The sequence below is a fragment of the Theropithecus gelada genome, chromosome 8 (assembly GCF_003255815.1).
Source record: "Theropithecus gelada isolate Dixy chromosome 8, Tgel_1.0, whole genome shotgun sequence".
Lineage (NCBI taxonomy): Eukaryota > Metazoa > Chordata > Mammalia > Primates > Cercopithecidae > Theropithecus > Theropithecus gelada.
Window position 1 is genome coordinate 48,308,532 of NC_037676.1, and position 20,236 is coordinate 48,328,767.

The window sequence follows — 20,236 nt, forward strand, 5'->3', positions numbered from 1 at the left end:
CTGTCTTCCTGGAAACTGCAACAGGATATTTGGGAGCTCATTGAAGCCTATGGTGACAACGTAAATTTCCTCAGACAAAAACCAAAAATAAGCTTTCTGAGAGACTGCTTTGTGATGTGTGAATTGATCTCACAGAGTTACACTGTTCTTTTCATTGAGCAGTTTGCTAATACTCTTTTCTTGGTATCTGCAATGAGATAGTTTGGATCTCATTGAAGCCTATGGTGACAAAAGAAATATACTCAGAAAAAAGCTAGAAAGAAGCTTCCTGAGAATGTGCTATGTGATTTTTGCATTCATCTCACAGAGTTACACCTTTCTTTTCATAGAGAAGTTTGATAGCACTGTTTTTGGGGAATTTAAGAAGGGATATGTTGGATGTCTTTGAAGACTATGGTGACAAAGGATATATCCTCAGATAAAAACTAGAGAGAATCTTTCTGAGAAACTTCTTTGTGATGTGTGAGTTCATTTCACAGAGTTACACCTTTCTTTATATGTTGCAGTTTGCTAACACTCTTTCTGTGGAATCTGCAAAGGGATATTTGGGAGCGCATTGATTCCTATGGTGAAAAAGGAAATATCCTCAGATAAAAACTACAAAGAAGCTTTCTGAGAAACAGATTTCTGATGTGTTAATTCACCTCAATGAGTTACACAGTACTTTGGATTGAGCAGTTTGCGAACACTGTTTTCATGGAATCTGCAAAGGGATATTTCCGTGCGCATTGAAACTTTTGGTGACAAAGGAAATATCCTCATATAAAAACTATAAAGAAGCTTTCTGAGGAAATATTTTCTGATGAGTTAATTCATCTCACAGAGTTACATGGTTCCTTTCAAGGAGCAGTTTGGTAGCACTGTTTTTGGGGAATCTGTGAAGGGATAATTTGGATCATATTGAAGCCTTTGGTGACAAAGCAAATATCCTCAGATAAAATCTAGAAAGAAGCTTTGTGAGAAAGTTCTTTGTGATATGTGAAATATCACAGACTGACAATTTTCATTTCATGGAATGTTTGCAAAAACTGTTTTCATGGAATCTGCAAATTGATATTTGGGAGTGCATTGAGGCCTATGGTGAAAAATTAAATATCTTCAGTTAGAAACTAGAAAAAAGCTGTGTGAGAAACTGCTTTGTGATGTGTGAATTCATCTGACAAAGTCACACCATTCTTTTCATTGAGCACTTTGCTAATGCTGTTTTCATGGGATGTGCAAAGTTATATGTCAGGGCGTTTTGAAGCTTAAGGTCACAAAGGAAATACCCTCATATATAAATTAGAGAGAAGCTTTCTATTTAAATGCTTTCAGATGTGTTAGTTAATCTCACAGAGTTACAAGATTCTTTTCATGGACCAGTTTTTTAGCACTGCTTTTGGGGAATCTGAGAAGGGATATTTTGGATCACATTGAAGCCAATGGTGACAAAGTATATATCCTCAGATTAAAAACTAGATAGAAGCTTTCTGAGAAACATTTTGTCACATGTGAATTCACCTCACAGAGTTACACTTTTCTTTTCATGGAACAGTTTTCTAACACTGTTTTTGTGGAATATGCTAAGGAATATTTGAGAGCCCATTGAGGCCTCTAGTGAAAAGCAGAATATCCTCCGATATAAACTAGAAAGAAACTTTCTGAGAAACTGCTTTGTGATATGTGAATTCATCTCACAGAGTTGAGTTACATAGTACTTTTCATTGAGCAGTTTGATGACACTGTTTTCACGGAATTTGCAATAGGATATTTTGGAGTGCATTGAAGCTTATGGTGACAAAGGGAATATCATAATAAAAAACTAGAAAGAAGCTTTCTGAGAAACTGTATTGTGATTTGTGTATCAACTCACAGACTTACACGTTTCTTTTCATGGATCAATTTGGTAGCACTGCTTTCGTGGAATCTGCAAAGGGATAATGGGGAGCACATGGAGGTCCATAGTGAAAAATGGAATATAGTCAGATAAAAATTAGAAAGAATCTTTCTGAGAAAGTTCTTTGTGATGTGAGAATTCATCAAAAAGAGTTACAGCTCTCTTTTCATGGAGTAGTTTCCTAACACTGTTTTCATGGAATCTGCAAAGGGATATTTGGGAGTGCCTTGAGGCCTATGGTGAAAAAGGAAATATCTTCAGATAAAAACCAGAAAGTAGCTTTCTGAGAAACTACTCTGTGTTATGTCCATTTATTTCACAGAGTTACACTGTTTTTCATTGCGCAGTTTGCTAACACTGTTTTCTTGGAATCTGAAATGGGATATTTCGGAGTGCATTGAAGCTTTTGGTGACAAAGGAAGTATCCTCAGACAAAAATTAGAAAGAAGCTTTCTGAGAAACTGCTTTGTAATTTGTGAATTCATCTCAGAGTTTCATGATTCTTTTCATGGAGCAGTTTCTTAGCACTGTTTTTGGGGATTCTGAGAAGGGATATTTTGGATTACATTGAAGTCTATGGTGACAAAGGATATATCCTCATATAAAAACCAAAAAGAAATTTCTGAGAAACTGCTTTCAGATGTTTTAATTCATCTCATCACATTACACGATTCTTTTTATGGATCATTCTGCCAGCACTGCTTTTGAGGAATCCGAGAAAGGATATTTTGGATCACATTGAAGCCTACGGTGACAAAGGAAATATCCTTAGATAAAAACTAGAAAGAGTCTTTCTGAGAAACTGATTTGTGATGTGTAATTCATCTTACAAAGTTACACCATTCTTTTCATTGAGCAGTTTCATAACACTGTTTAGTGGTATCTGCAATTGGATATTTTGGAGTTCATTGAAGCCTCTGGTAACAAATAAATATCCTCAGATAAAAACCAAGAAGAAGCTTTCTGGGGAACTGCTTTGTGATATATGAATTCTTCTCATGAAAGTACACCATTCTTTTCATTGAGTAGTTTGCTAACACTTTTTTCATGGAATCTGCAATGGGATATTTCGGAGAGAGTTGAAGAGTATGTTGACAAAGGAAATATCCCCAGACAAAAACTAGAAAGAAGCTTTCTGGGAAACTGTTTTATGATTTCTGAGTTCATCTCATAGAGCTACATGATTCTTTTCATGCAGCAGTTTGGTAGCATGGTTTTTGGAGAATCTGAGAAGGGATATTTTGGATGACATTGAAGCTTATGGTGACAAAGGAAATATCCTCAGATAAAAACTAGAAAGAAGCTTTCTGAGAAAGTTCTTTGTGTTGTGTGAATTCATCTCACTGAGTTAACCCTTTCTTTTCATTTAGTAGTTTCCTAACACTGTTTTCGTGGAATCTACAAAGGGATATTTAGGAGTGCAATGACTCCTGTGGTGAAATTGAAAATATTTTCAGATGAAAACTAGAAAGCAGCTTTCTGAGAAACTGCTTTATGACGTGTGAATTCATCTCACAGAGTTACACCGTTCTTTTCATTGAGCAGTTGAAAACACTGTTTTTGTGGAATCTGCAATAGGGTATTTTGGAGTGCACTGAAGCCTCTGGTGACAAAGGAAATATCCACAGATAAATACCAAAAACAACCTTTCTGTGAAACTGCTTTGTGATGTGTGAATTCATCTCAGAACTTTACACCGTCTTTTCATTGAGAAGTTTGCTAACACTTTTTTCGTGGAATCTGCATTGGGATATTTGGGAACACATAGAGGAAAATGGTGAAAAAGGAAACAGCCTCAGATAAAAACTAGTAAGAATCTTACTGAGAAACAGCTTTGTGATGTGTAAATTCATTTCACAGAGTTACACTATTTTTTTCATGCAGCAGTGTGGTAGCACTGTTGTTGGAGAATATGCCATAGGATATTTCAGAGCACATTGAAGAAGATGGTGACAAAGGAATTATCCTCCAACAACAAAATAAAGAAGCTTTCTGAGAAACTGCTTTTTGATGTGTGAATTCATCTTACAGGTTTACACCTTTGTTTTCATGGAGAACCTTGCTAACATTATTTTCATAGAATCTGCAAAGGGATATGCGTGAACGCACTGAGGCCTGTTGTGAAAAGGAAATACCCTCAGACAAAAACTAGAAATAAGTTTTCTGAGAAACTGCTTTGTGTTGTGTGATTTAATCTCACATAGTTACCCTTTTGTTTTCATTGAGGAGCTTGCTAACACTGTTTTCCTGGAATCTGCAAGGGGATATTTTGGAGTGCTTTGGAGCTTATGGGGACAAGGAAATATCCTCATATAAAAACAGAAGAATTCTTTCTTAGAAACCGCTTTGTGATGGGTTACTTCATCTCACAGAGTTACAAGATTCTTTTCATGGATCACTTTGGTAGCACTGTTTTTGGGAAATCAGAGAAGGAATATTTTCAATTGCTTTGAAGCCTATAGTAACAAAGGAAATATCCTCAGATCAACAGTAGAAAGAATCTTACTGAGAAACTTCTTCATGGTGTGTGAGTTCATCTCACAGAGTTGTACGTTTCCTTTAATAGAGCAGTTTGCTAACACTGCTTTTGTGGAATCTGGAAAGGGATATTTGGGAGTGCATTGGGTCCTATGGTGAAAAAGGAAACATCCTCACATCAAAACTAGAAAGAAACTTTCTCAGAAACTGCTTTGTGATGTGTAAATTCAGCTCAGAGAGTTACAATATTGTATTCATTGAGCAGTTTGCTAACACTGTTTTCTTGGAATCTGCAATCCGATATTTTCGAGGGCATTGAAGCTTATGGTGACAAAGGGAATATCTTCAGATAAAAACTAGAAAGAAGATTTCTAAGAAAGTCCTTTTGTGATGTGTGAATTCATCTCACAGAGTTACACCTTTCTTTTCATGGAGCAGTTTTCTAACACTGTTTTCGTGGAATCTGCAAAGAGATATTTGGGAGCACTTTGAGGCCTATTGTGGAAAAGGAAAGACCCTCAGATAAAAAGTGGAAAGATGCTTTCTGAGAAACTGCTTTGTGATATATGATTTCATCTCACAACGTTACACCGTATTTTTCATTGAACAGTTTGATAACACTGTTTTCATGGAATCTGCAATAGGATATTTGGGAGGGCATTGAAGCCTATGGTGACAAAGGAAATATCCTCAGATAAAAGCTGGAAAGAATTTTTCTTAGAATCTGCTTTGTGATTTGTGAATTCATCTCTTAGAGTTACACGATTGTTTTCATGGATCAGTTTGGTAGCCCTATTTTTGAGGAATCTGAAAAGAGATAATTTGGATTGCATGGAAACCTATGGTCACAGAGGAAATATCCTCAGATAAAGACTAGAAAGAGGATTTCTAGAAAGTTTTTTTTTGTGATCTGTGAATTCGTCTCACAGATGTACATGGTTCTTTTCATTGAGCAGTTTCATAACACTGTCTTCCTGGAAACTACAACAGGATATTTGGGAGCTCATTGAAACCTATGGTGACAAAGAAAATATCCTCAGACAAAAAACCAAAAAAAAGCTTTCTGAGAGACTGCTTTGTGATGTGTGAATTGATCTCACAGAGTTACACTGTTCTTTTCATTGAACTATTTGCTAATACTATTTTCTTGGTATCTGCAGATGGGATATTTCTGATTGCATTGAAGCTTATGGTGACAAAGGAAACATCCTCAGACAAAAAATAGAAAGAAACTTCCTGAGAATCCACTAGGTGATTTTTGCATTCATCTCACAGAGTTACACCTTTCTTTTCATTGAGCAGTTTTGTAGCACTGTTTTGGGGAAATCTGAGAAGGGATATTGTGGATGTCTTTGAAGCATATGGTGACAAAGGATATATCCTCAGATAAAAACTAGAGAGAAGCTTTCTGAGAAACTTCTTTGTGATGTGTGAATTCACTTCACAGAATTACATATTTCTTTCCATGTCACAGTTTGCTAACACTGTTATCATGGATCTGAAAAGGGATATTTCGGAGAGCATTGAGGCCTATGGTGGAAAAGGATATATCCTCAGATAAGAACTAGAAAGAAGCTTTCTGAGAAATGGCTTTTTGATGTGTTAATTCATCTCAACAAGTTACACAGTACTTCTGATAGAGCAGTTTGGGAGCAAAGTTTTCATGGAATCTGCATAGGGAGATTTTGGAGTGCATTGAAGCTTCCAGTGACAAAGGAAATATCCTCATACAAAATCTAGCAGAAGTTTTCTGAGGAAATGCTTTCTGCTGTGTTAATTCATCTCACAGTGTTACACAATTCCTTTCTTGGAGCAGTTTGGTGGCACCGCTTTTGGGGAATCTGAGAAGAAATATTTTGGATCGCATTGAAGCCTATGGTGACAAAGTAAATATCCTCAAATAAAAACTAGAAATAAGCTTTCTGAGAAACTTTTTGTGATGTGTGAATTCACCTCACAGAATTACACCTTTCTTTTCTTGGAGTCATTTGCTAACACTGTTTTTGTGGAATCTGCAAAAGGATATTTGGGAGCACCTTGAGGCCTATGGTGAAAAACTAAATATCCTCAGATAAAAACTAGAAAGAAGCTTTCTGAGAAACTGCTTTGCAATGTGGGAATTCACCTCACAGACTTACACCATTCCTTTCATTGATCTGTTTGATAACACTCTCTTCATGAAATCTGCGATAGGATATTTGGGAGCACATTGAAGCATATGGCAACAAAGGACATATCCTCAGATAAAAAACTAACACAAGTTTTCTGAGAAACTACTTTTTGCTTTGTGAGTTCATCTCACAGACTTACACCTTACCTGTCATGGAGTAGTTCGGTAGCACTGTTTTTGGGGAATCTCAGAAGGGATATTTTGAATCGCATTGAAGCCTATGGTGACAAAGGAAATATCCTAAGATAAAAACTAGAAAGAAGCTTTCTGAGAAGCTTCTTGGTGATGTGTTAATTCATCTCACAGAGTTATACCTTTCTTTCCATGGAGTAGCTTGCTAACACTCTTTTCATGAAATATGGAAAGGGATATTTGGGAGCACATTGAGGCCTTTGTTGAAAAAGGAAATATCCTCAGATGTAAAGCAGAAAGAGATTTTCTGGGAAAGTGCTTGGTGATGTGTAAATTCATCTCACAGAATTACAGTGTTCTCTCCATTGAGCAGTTTGCTAACACTGTATTCTTGGAATCTGCACTGGGATATTTCGGAGCGCATTTTAGCTTATGGTGACAAAGGAATTATCCTCAGATAATAACTAGAAGGAAGCTTTCTGAGAAATTGCTTTGTGATTTGTGAATTCTTCTCACAAAGTTTCAGGATTCTTTTCATGGAACAGTTTGGTAGCACTGTTTTTGGGGAATCTGAGAAGGGACACTTAGGATGGCATTGAAGTCTATGGTGACAAAATAAATATCCTCAGATAAAAACTAGATAGAAGCTTTCTGAGAAACTTCTTGTGATGTGTGAATTCATCTCACAGATTTAAACCTTTATTTTCATGGAGAGGTTTACTCACACTGTTTTCATAGAATCTGCAAAGGGATATTTGGGAGTGCATTGAGACCTATAGTGATAAAGGAAACTTCTTCAGGTAAAAACGAGAAAGAAATCTTCTGAGAAATTGCTTTGTGACGTGAAAATTCCTCTCACAGAGTTACACCATTCTTTTCATTGAGCAATTTGCTAATACTGTTTTCTTGGAATCTGCAGTGGGATATTTCAGAGAGCATTGAAGCTTATGCTGACAAAGAAAATATCCTCAGATAAAAACTGGAAAGAACATTCTGAGAAACTGCTATTTGATTTGTGAATTCTTCTCATAGAGTTTCATGATACTCAGATAAAAACTAGAAAAAAAGCTTTGTGAGAAACTTCTCTGTGATGTCAGAATTCATCTCACAGAGTTACACTGTTCTACTCATTGAGTAGTTTGCTAGCACTGTTTTCATGGAATCTGCAATGGGATATTTCAGAGCACATTGAAGCTTATGGTGACAAAGGAAATATCCTCAGACAAAAAGAGGAAAGAAGCTTTCTGACAAACTGCTTTGTGATTTGTCAATTCTTCTCACAGAGTTACATGATTCTTTTCATGGATCAGTTTTGTAGCACTTTTTTGGGGGAATGTGAGGAGGGATATTTTAGATCTCATTGAAGCCTATGGTGACAAAGAAAATGTCTTCAGATAAAAACTAGCAAGAAACATTCTGAGAAACTGCTTTGTGATGTGTGAATTCATCTCAAAGAGTTACACAGTTCTTTTCATTGAGCTGTTTGATAACACTGTTTTTGTGGAATCTGCAAAGGTGTATTTGGGAGCTCATTGAGGCCTAAAAACTATATATATAAAAACTATATATCCTCAGATAAAAACTAGAGAGAGGTTTTTTTTTGAGAACATGCTTTGTAATGTATGAATTAATCCCAAAGGGTTACTCTGTTCTTTTCATTGATCTGCTTGATAACACTGTTTTCTTGGAATCTGCAAGGGGATATTTCGGAGCACATTTTAAGCTTATGGTGACAGAGGAAATACCCTTATATAAAAACTACAAAGTAGCTTTCTGAGAAATTGCTTGGAGATGTGCGAATTCATCTCTCACAGAGTTACACTCTTCCTTGCATTGAGCAGTTTGCTACAGCTGTTTTCTTGGTATCTGCAATGGGATATTTCAAGCGTTTTGAAGCTTAGGGTGATGAAGGAAATTCTCTCATATAAAAACTAGAAAGAAGCATTCTGAGAAACCGCTTTGTGATGTGTGAATTCATCTCACAGAGTTACACTATTCTTTTCATTGGGCGGTTTTTTAACACTGTTTTCTTGGAATCTGTAATGAGATATTTCAGAGTGAATTGAAGCTTGCAGTGACAGAGAGAATATCCTCAGACAAATCTAGAAAGAATCTTTCTGAGATACTGCTTTCTGATTTGTGAAAGCATCTCATAGAGTCACGAATCTCTTAAAGAGCAGTTTGGTAGCACTGTTTTTGGGGAATCTGAGAAGGAATGTTTTGGATCATTTTGAAGCCTATGGTGACAAAGGAGATATCTTCAGATAAGAAGTAGAAAGAAGTTCTCTGAGAAACTGATTTGTCATGTGTTAATTCATCTCACAGAGCTACACTGTACTTTTCATTGAGCAGTTTCTTAACCCTGGTTTCATGGAATCTGCAATGGGATATTTCAGAGGTCATTGAAGCTTATGGTGACAAAGGACACATCCTCAGACAAAAACTGTAAAGAAGCTTTCTGAGAAACTGCTTTGTGATTTGTGAACTCATCTCACAGAGTTACATGATTCTTTTCATGCAGCAGTTTTAAGCACTGTTTTTGGGGAATCTGAGAAGGGATATTTCGGAATACATTGAAGCGTATGGTGAAAAAGGAAATATCTTCAGATAAAAACTAGAAAGAAGCTTTCTGAGAAAGTTCTTTGTGATATGTGAATTCATCTCACAGATTTACACTTTTTTTTGATGGAGCAGTTTGCTAACACTGTTTTCATGTAATCTGCAACGGGATATTTGGGAGCACATTGAGGCCTATGGTGAAAAACTAAATACTCCCAGACAAAAATTACAAAGGAGCTTTTTTATAAACTGCTTTGTTATGTGTGAATTCATCTCACACAGTTTCACTGTTCTTTACATTGTGCAGTTTGCTAACACTGTTTTGATGGAATCAGCAATGTTATATTTCAGAGCCCATTGACGCTTATGGTGACAAAGGAAATAACCTTAGAGAAAAACTAGAAAGAAGCTTTCTGATAAACTACTGCGTGATTTGTTAATTCATCTCACAGAGTTACACAATTCTTTTCATGGATCAGTTTGGTAGCACTGTTTTCGGGGAATCTGAGATGTGCTATTCTGGATCGCATTGAAGCCTATGGTGACAAAGGAAATACCCTCAGATAAAAACTAGAAAGAAGCTTTCTGAAAAACTACTTTGTGATTGTGAATTCATCTCACAGAGTTACAGCTTTCTTTTCATGCAGCTGTTTGTTAACACTATATTCATGGAATCTGCAAAGGGATATTTGGGAACACATTGAGGCCTATGGTGAAAAAGGAAGTATCCTCTCATAAAAAGTAGAAAGAAACTTGCTGAGAAACTGCTTTGTGATATGTAAATTTACCTAAAAGAGTTACACCTTTCTTTCCATTGAGTAGTTTGCTGACACTGTTGTCATGGAATCTGCAAAGGGACATTTGGGAGAGTTTGAGGCCTAGGGTGAGAAAGGAAAAATCCTCAGATGAAAACTAAAAAGATGCTTTCTGAGAAACTGCTTTGTGATATGTGAATCCATCTCACAGAGTTACATCGTGCTTTTCATTTAGCAGTTTGATAACACTGTTTTCCTGGAATCTGCAATAGGATATTTGGGAGCGCATTGAAGCCCATGATGACAAACGAAATATCCTCAGATAAAACCTGGAAAGAATCTTCCTTACAAACTACTTTGTGATTTGTGAATTCATCTCATAGAGTTACACGATTGTTTTCATGGATCAGATTTAGTAGCCCTGTTTTTGTGGAATCTGAGAGGGAATATTTTGGATCTCATTGAAACCTATAGTGACCAAGGAATTATCTTCAGACAAAAACTAGAAAGAAACTTTCTGAGAAAGTTCTTTTTGATTTGTGAATTCATCACACAGATGTAGACCATTTTTTTCATTGAGCAGTTTAATAACACAGTCTTCCCGGAAACTGCAACAGGATATTTGGGAGCTCATTGAAGCCTATGGTGAGAGAGGAAATATCCTCAGACAAAAACTAAAAAGAAACTTCCTGAGAATCTGCTATGTGGTTTTTAAATTCATGTCACAGAGTTATACCTTTTTTTATGGAGCAGTTTGATAGCACTGTTTTGGGGGAAACTGAGAACTGATTTTTGGATGGCATTGAAGCCTATGGTGTAAAAGTAAATATCCTCGGAGTAAAACTAGAAACAAGCTTTCTAAGAAACCATTTGTGATGTGTGAATTCGTGTCACAGAATTATGCCTTATTTTTCATGGAGTAGTTTACTAACACTGTTTTCGTGGAATCTGCAATGGGATATTTCAGAGTACATTGAAGCTTATGGTTTCAAATGAAATATCCTCATATAAAAACTAGAAAGAAGCTTTCTGAGAAACTGCTTTGTGATGTGTTAATTCTTCTCACAGAGTAACACTGTTCTTTTCATGGATCAGTTTGATAACACTGTTTTGGGGGAATCTGAGAAGGGATATTTAGGATCACCTTGAAGCCAATGGTGAAAAGGAAATATCCTCAGATAAAAAGTAGAAAGAAGCTTTCTGAGAAAGTCCTTTGTGATGTGTGAACTCATCTAACAGTGTTACAATGTTATTTTCATTGAGAAGTATGATAACATTGTTTTCAAGGAATTTGCAACAGGATATTTGGAAATGCATTGAAGCCTATGGTGACAAAGGAAATACCATCAGAGAAAAACTAGAAAGAACCTTTCTGAGAAACTTCTTCATGACGTGTGAATTCATTACAAGGAGTTACATCTTTCCTTTAATGGAGCAGTTTCCTAACACCGTTTTCATACAATCGGCACATGGATATTTTTGCACACATTGGAGCCTATGGTTTAAAAGGAAATATCCTTAGATAAAAACTAGAAAGACACATTCTGAGAAACTGCTTTGTGACGTGGAAATTCATCTCAGAGAGATACACCATTCCTTTCTTTGAACAGTTTGTTAACACTGTTTTCATGCAATCTGCAAAGGGTTATTTTGGAGAACATTGAAGTTTAAGATGGTAAAGGAAATACCCTCATATAAAAACTAGAAGGAATTTTTCTGAGTAAACACTTTCTGATGTGTTAATTCATCTCACAGAGTTACAAGATTCTTTTAATTGATCAGTTTGTTAGCACTGTGTTCGTGGAATCTGCAAAGGGATATTGGGAAGTACATGGAGGCCTATAGAGAAAAAGGGAATATACTCAGATAAAAACTTGAAAGAAGCTTTCTTAGAAGGTTATTTGTGATGTGTGAATTCGTCACACAGAGTTGCAGCTTTCTTTTCATGGAGCAGTTTACTAACACTGTTTTCATGTAATCTGCAAAGAGATTTTTGGGAGCACATTGAGGCCTATAGTGAAAAAGGAAACATCTTCAGATAAAAACTAGATAGAAGCTTTCTGAGAAAGTGCTTTGTGATGTGTGAATTCGTCTCACAGAGTTACACTGTTGTTTTCATTGAGCAGTTTGCTAACATTGTTTTCTCAGAATCAGCAAAGGGATATTTCAGAGTGCAATGAAGCTTATGGTGGCAAACAAAATATCCTCATAGAAAAAGTAGAAAGAAGTTTTCTGGAAAACTGCCTTGTGATTTGTGAATTCTTGTCACAGACTTACATGATTCTTTTCATGGATCAGTTTGGTAACACTGTTTTTGTAATATCTGAGAAGGGATATTTTGGATTGCATTGAAGCCTATGGTGACAAGGGAAATATCCTCAGATAAAAACTAGAAAGATGTTTTCTGATAAAATTATTTGTGATGTGTGAATTCATCTCACTGAAGTACAGCATTCTTATGATGGAGCAGTTCGTTAATACTCTTTTTGTGGAATCTGCAAAGGGTATTTTGGAGCACATTGAGCCCTACAGTTAAAAAGGAAGCATCCTCAGATAAAAACTAGAAACAAGCTTTCTGAGAAACTGCTTTGAGATGTGTGAATTCATCTCAGAGTGTTACACCGTTCCCTTCATAGAGCAGTTTGCTAACACTGTTTGCGAGGAATCTACCAAGGGATATATGGGAGTGCACTGAGGCCTATGGTGAGAAAGGAAATATCCTCAGATAAAAACTAGAAAGAAGCTTTCTGAGAAACTTCCTTGTAAGGGTGAATTCAACTCACAGAATTACACTGATCATCTCATTGAGCAGTTTGCTAGCACTGTTTTCTTGGAATCTGCAATGGTGTATTTCAGAGCGCTTTGAAGCTTATTATTAAAAATTAAATATCCTCAGACAAAAACTAGAAAGAAATTTCTGAGACACTGCTTTGTTATTTGTGAATTCATCTCACAGAGTTACACAATATTTTCAGTGGATCAGTTTGATAGCAGTGTTTTGGGGTTATTTGAGTAAGGATATTTTCAATCATATTGAAGCCTATGGTGACATAGGAAATATCATCAGAAAGAAAAACAGAAAGAAGCTTTCTGAGAAAGGTTTTTTATGTGTGAATACATCTCACAGAGTTACAACATTCTTTTCATGGAAAAGTTTGCTAACACTGTTTTTGAGGAATCTGCAAAGGAATATTTGGGAGCGCATTGAGGCTTATGGTGAAAAAGCAAATATCCTCAGATAAAAAGTAGAAAGAAGCTTTTGGAGAAACTGCTTTGTAATGGGTGAATTCATCTCACAGAGCTACACCATTCTTTTCTTTGAGCCGTTTGATTACACGGTTTTTGTGGAGTCTGCTATAGGATATTTGGCAGTGCACTGAACTTATTTTGACAAAGAACATATCCCCATAGAAAAACTAAAAATAAACTTTCTGAGAAACTGCTTTGTGATGTAGGAATTCAATTCACAGAGTTACCTTGTTCTTTTCATTGAGCGGTGTGCTAACACTGTTTTCCTGGATCTACAATAGGTTATTTTGGAGCACAGTGAAGTTTATTGTCAAAAAGTAAGTATCTGCAGACAAAAACTAAAAATAAACATTTTGAGAATCTGCTTTGTGAATTCATCTCACAGAGATACACGATACTTTTCATGGTCCAGTTTGATAGCACTCTTTCTGGGGTAACTTTGAAGGGATATTTTGGATTGCATTGAAGCCTACGGTGACAACTGAAATATCCTCAGATAAAAAGTAGAGAGAAGCTTTCTGAGAAAGTCTTTTGTAATGTGTGAATTCATCTCCGAAAGTTACACCTTTCTTTTCATGGAGTAGCTTGCTAATAGTCTTTTCATGGAATCTTCAAAGTGATGTTTGGGAGTGCAAATAGGCCTATGGTGAAAAAGGAAATAACTTCAGATAAAAACTAGAAAGAAGCTTTCTGAGAGACTGCTTTGTGATGTGTGAATTCGTTACACAGAGCTACACCATTCTTTCATTGAGTAGTTTGATAACACTTTTTTCGTGGAATCTGCAATAGGATATTTGGGAGCACATTGAAGCTTATGGTGACAAAGGAAATATCCTCAGATAAAAACCGAAAAGAAAGTTTCTGAGAAACTGCTTTGTGCCATGTTTTTCATCTCACAGAATTACACTGTTCTTTTCATTGAGCAGTTTACTAACACGGTTTTCTTTTAATCTGCAATGGGATATTTCGGAGCACAATGAATTTATGGTGATGAAGGAAATATTCACAGACAAAAATTAGAAAGAAAGTTTCTGAGAAACTGCTTTATGATATGTGAATTCATCTCACAGAGTACATGATTCTTTTCATGGAGTAGTTTTGTAGTACTGTTTTTGGGGAACCTCAGAAGGGATACTTTGCATTGAATTGAAACCTATGGTGACTAAAGAAATGTCCTCAGATAAAAAGTAGAAAGAAGCTTTCTGAGAAAGTTCTTTGTGATGTGTGAGTTCATCTCACAGTTCAACACCATTGTTTTCATGGACAAGAATGCTACCACAGTTTTAGTGGAAACTGCAAAGGGATATTTGTGACTGCATTGAGACCTATAGTGAAAAAGGAAATATCTTCATAGAAAAACAGAAAGAAGCTTTCTGAGAAAGTGCTTAGTGATGTGTGAATTCATCTCAGAGAGTTACACCTTTCTTTTCATGGAGCAGTTTGCTAACACTGCTTTCATGGAATCTACAAAGGTACATTTGGGAGTGCTTTGAGGCCTATGGTGAAAAAGGAAATATCCTCAGATAATTACTATCAAGAAGCTTTCTCAGAAACTGCTTTGTGATGTGTGAATTCATCTCACGGAGTTACACTGTTCTTTTCATATAGAGGCCACCAACACTGTTTTCTAGGAATCTGCAATGCGATATTTTAGATCACATTGAAACTTATGGTGACAAAGGAAATATCTTCATATAAAAACTAGTAAGAAGCTTTCTGAGAAACTGATTTGTGATGTTTTAATTCATTACACTGACTTATACAACTCCTTTCATGGATCTGTTTTGTACACTCTTTTGTGTAAACTGAGAAGTGATATTTTGGATCACATTGAAGAATATGTTGACTAAGGAAATATCCTCAGATAAAAACTAGAAAGAAGCTTTCTGAGAAAGTTCTTCATGATGTGTGAATTCATTTCCGAGTTACACCTTTCCCTTCATGGTGCAGTTTGCTAACAGTGTTTTCATGGAATTTCCAAAGGGATATTTGGGAACATAGTGAGGCCTATAGTGAAAAAGGAAATATCCTCAGATAAAAACTAGAAAGAAGCTTTCTCAGAAACTGCTTTGTGATGTGTGAATTCATGTCACAGAGTTACACTGTTCTTTCCATTGAGCCGTTTGGTTACTCTGCTTTTGTGGAATCGGCAATAGGATATTTGGGAGTGCACTGAAGCCTATGGTGACAAAGGAAATATCCTCATAGAAAAACCGAAAAGAAGCTTTCTGAGAAACTGATTTGTGATGTGTGAATTCAACTCAAAGAGTTGCACTGTCCTTTTCACTGAGCAGTTTGCTCACACTCTTTTCTTGGAACCTACAATGGGATATTTCGGAGTGCATTGAAGCTTTCTGTGAAAAAGGAAATATCCTCAGACAAAAAGTAGAAAAAAACGTTCTGAGAGACCACTTTGTGATTTGTGAATACATCTCACAGAGATACACAATTCTTTTCATGGTTCAGTTTGATAGCACTGCTTTTGGGTAATCTGAGAAGGGATATTTCGGATCATCTGAAGCCTCTGGTGACAAAGGAAATATCCTCAGATAAAAACTAGAAAGAAGCTTTCTAAGAAAGTTCTTTCTGATGTGTGAATTCACATCACAGATTTACACCTTTCTTTTCATGGAGCAGTTTCCTAACAGTATTTTCATGGAATCTGCAAAGGAATATTTGGAAGCTCATTGAAGCCTGTGGTGTAAAAGGAAATATCCTCAGATAAAAAGTAGAAAGAAGTTTTCTGAGAAACTGCTTTGTGATGTGTGAATTCATCACACATGATTACACTGTTGTTTTCATTAAGCAGTTTGCTAACACTGTTTCTTGAAATCTGTAATGGGATATTTCAGAGCGCATTGAAGCCTATGGTGACAAAGGAAATATTCTCAGATAAAAACTAGAAAGCTTTCTAAGAAACTTTTTTGTGATGTGTGAATTCATATCACAGATTTACACCTTTCTTTTCATGGAGCAGTGTCCTAACAGTGTTTTCATGGAATCCACAACAGGATATTTGGGAGTGCATTGAGGCCTATGGTGTAAAAGGAAATATCCTCAGATAAAAACTAGAAAGAAGCTTTCTGAGAAACTGCTTTGTGATGGGTGAATTTATCTTACAGAGCTACATGATTCTTTTCATTTAGCCGTTTGATAACACTGCTTTTGTGGAGTCTGCAATAGGATATTTGGGAGTGCATTGAAGCCTATTGTGACAAAGTAAATATCCTCATAAAAAAGCCAAAAAGAAGCTTTCTGAAAAATTGCTTAGTGATGTGTGAATTTGTCTCACAGACATACTATTTTCTTTTCATGGAGCAGTTTGATAACACTGTTTTCTTGGAATCTGCTAAGGGATATTTGGGAGTGACTTGAGGCCTATGGTGAAATAGGAAATATCCTCAGATAAAAGTTAGAAAGAAGTTTTCTGAGAAACTGTTTTGTGTTGTGTAAATTCATCTAACAGTGTTACACTGTTATTTTCATTGAGCAGTTTGCTAACACTGTTTCTTAGAATCTGCAAAGGGATATTTCAGAGCTCATTGAAGTTTATAGTGACAAACAAAATATCCTCATAGCAAAACTAGAAAGAAGCTCTCTGAGAAACTGCTTTGTGATTTGTGAGTTCATCTCACAGAGTTACTTCTTTCTTTTCATGGAACAGTTTGTTAACACTGTTTCTATGGAGTCTGCAAAAGTATATTTGGGAGTGCATTGAGGCCTGTAGTTAAAAAACGAAATATCCTCAGATAAAATCAAGTAAGAGCTTTCTGAGAAACTGCTTTGTGATGTGTGAATTCATCTGACAGGGGTACACAGTTCTTTTCATTTAGCAGTGTGTTAGCACTCTTTTCCTAAAATCTGCAATGGGATATTGAGGAGCGCTTTGAGGACTATGGTGAAAAACTAAATATCCTCAGAAAATAAGTAGAAAGAAACTTTCTGAGAAACTCCATTGTGTTTTGTGAATTCATCCCACAGTGATACACGATTCTTTTCATGGAGCAGTTTGGTGGCACTGTTTTTGGGGAATCTGAGAGTTGATATTTTGGATTGCTTTGAAGCTTATGGTGACAAAGGGAATATCATCAGATAAAAACTGGAAAGAAGCTTTCAGAGAAAGTTCTTTGTGATGTGTGAATTCATCTCACAAAGTTACACATTTCTTTTCGTGGAACTGTTTGCTAACACTGTTTTTGAGGAATATGCAACGGGATATATGGGAGGGCAATGAAGCCTATGGTTTCAAAGGAAATATCCTCAGAAAAAAACAAAAAAGAAGCCTTCTGAGAAAGTTCTTTGTGATGTTTGAATTCGTCTCACCAAATTACAATGTTCTTTTCATTGATCAGTTTGATAACACTCTTTTCTTGGAATCTGCAATGGGATATTTTGGAGTGCATTGAGGCAAATGGAGAAAAAGGAAATATCCTCAGACAAAAAGTAGAATGAAGCTCTCTGAGAAACCACTTTGAGATGTGCTAATTCATATCACCAAGTTACATGATTCTTTTCATGGATCAGTTTGGTAGCACAGTTTTTGGGGTGTCTGGGAATAGATATTTTGGATCACATTGAACCCTACAGTGACAAAAGAAATATCCTCAGATAAAAACTAGAAAGAAGCTTTCTGAGAAACTAATTTGTGATGTGTGAATTCACCTCACAGAGTTACAACTTTCGTTTCATGGGGCAGTTTTTCTAACACTGTTTTTGTGGAATCTGCAATGGGATATTTGGGAGCGCATTGAGTACTCTGGTGAAAAACTAAATATTCTCAGATAAAAACTAGAAAGAAGGTTTATGAGAAACTGCTTTGTGATGTGGGAATTCATCTCACAGAGTTAGGCTGTTCTTTTCATGGAGTAGTTCGATAACACAGTTGTTGTGGAATCTTCAATAGTGTATGTTGGAGTGCATTGAAGCCTATGGTAACAAAGCAAATATCCTCAGATAAAAACTATAAAGAAACTTTCTGAGAAACTGCCTTGTGATGTGTGAATTCATCCCACAGAGTTACACCGTTCTTTTCATTGAGCAGAATGATAACACTGTTTTCTTTAAATCTGTAAAGGAATACTTCGGAGTGCATTGAAGTTTATAGTGACAAAGTAAATATCCTCAGACAGAAACTAGAAAGAAACTTACTGAGAAACTGATTTGTGATTTGTTAATTCATCTCACAGAGTTAGATGATTCTTTTCATGGAGCAGTTTTGGTAGCACAGTTTTTGGGGAATCTGAGAAGGGATATTTTGGATCACATCAAAGTCTATGATGACAAAGGATATATCAACAGATAAAAATTAGAAAGAAGCTTTCTGAGACACTTCTTTGTGATGTGTCAATTTATCTCCCTGAGTTACACTTTTCTTTTTATAGAGAAGTTTGCTAACAAAGTTTTCATGGAATCAGCAAAGGCATATTTGGAAGTGCATTGATGCCTATGGTGAATAAGGAAAAATCCTCAGATAAAAACTAGAAAGAAGCTTTCTGAGAAAGTGCTTTGTGATGTGTGAATTCATCTCTGAGACTTATACTGTTCTTTTCATTGAGCAGTTTGCCAACACCATTTTCCTGGATTCTACAATGGGATACTTCAGACTGCATTGACGCTTATGGTGACAAAGGAAATATCCTCGTAAAAAGAAACTTGAAACAAACCTTCTGAGAAACCACTTAATGATGTGTTAATTCATCTCTCAGAGTTACACGATTCTTTTCATGGAGCAGTTTGGTAGCACTGATTTTTTTGAAACTGAGAAGGGATATTTTGGATTGCATTGAAACCTACAGTGACAAAGGAAATATCCTCAGATAAAAACTAGAAAGAAGCTTTCTGAGGAACTCTTTGTGATGTGTGAATACATCTCACACAGTTACACCTTTCTATTCATGGAGCAGTTACCTAACACTCTTTTCGTGGAATCTGCAAAGGGATATTTCAGAGTGCCTTGAGGCCTATAGTGAAAAAGTTACATCATTCTTTTCATGGATCAGTGTGGTAGAACTGTTTTAGGGGAATCTGAGAAGGGATATATTGGATCACCTTGAAGCCTGTCATGACAAAGGAAATATCCTCAGATAAAAACCAGAAAGAAGCTTTCTGAGAAAGTTCTTTTTGATGTGTGATTTCACTTCTCAGTGTTACAGCTTTCTTTTCATGGAAGAGTTTGATAACACTGCTTTTGAGGAATCTGCAAATGGATATTTGGGAGTGAATTCAGTCCAATACTGAAAAAGGAAGTATCCTCAGATAAAAACTAGAAAGAGTCTTTCTGAGAAACTGCACCATGACGTGTGAATTCGTCATACATAGTTACATCATTCGTTTAATTGAGCTTTTTGATAACACTGTTTTCGTGGAGTCTGCAATAGGGTGTTTTGGAGAGTATTGAAGCCTATGGTGACAAAGGAAATATCCTCAGATAAAAACCAAAAATAAATTTTCTGTGGAACTGCTTTGTGGTGTGTGAATTCATCTTACAGAGTTACAACATCCTTTTTGTTGAGAAGTTTGCTAACACCTTGTTCGTGGAATCTACAATGGGATATTCCGGAGCACATTGAGGAATATAGTGAAAAGGAAATATCTTCAGTTAAAAACCAGAAAGAATCTATCTGAGAAAGAGCTTTGGATGTGTGAATTCATCTCACAGAGTTACACCACTCTTTCCATAGAGCAGTTGAGTAGCACTCTTTTTGGGGAATCTGAGAAGGGATAATTTGAAGAGCACTGAAGCCTATATTGAAAAGGGAAATATCCTCAGATAAAAACTAGAAAGAAACTTTCTGAGAAACTGCTTTGTGATGTGTGAATTCATCTTACAGATTTACATGACTCTTTTCTTGGAGCAGTTTGCTAACACTGTTTTCATGGAATTTACAATAGGATATTTGGGAGTGCGTTGAAGTCTAAAATGACAAAAGAAATGTCCTCAGACAAAAAACAAAAAGAAGCAATCTGAGAAACAGCTTTGGGATATGAGAATTCACCTCACAGATTTACACCTTTCTT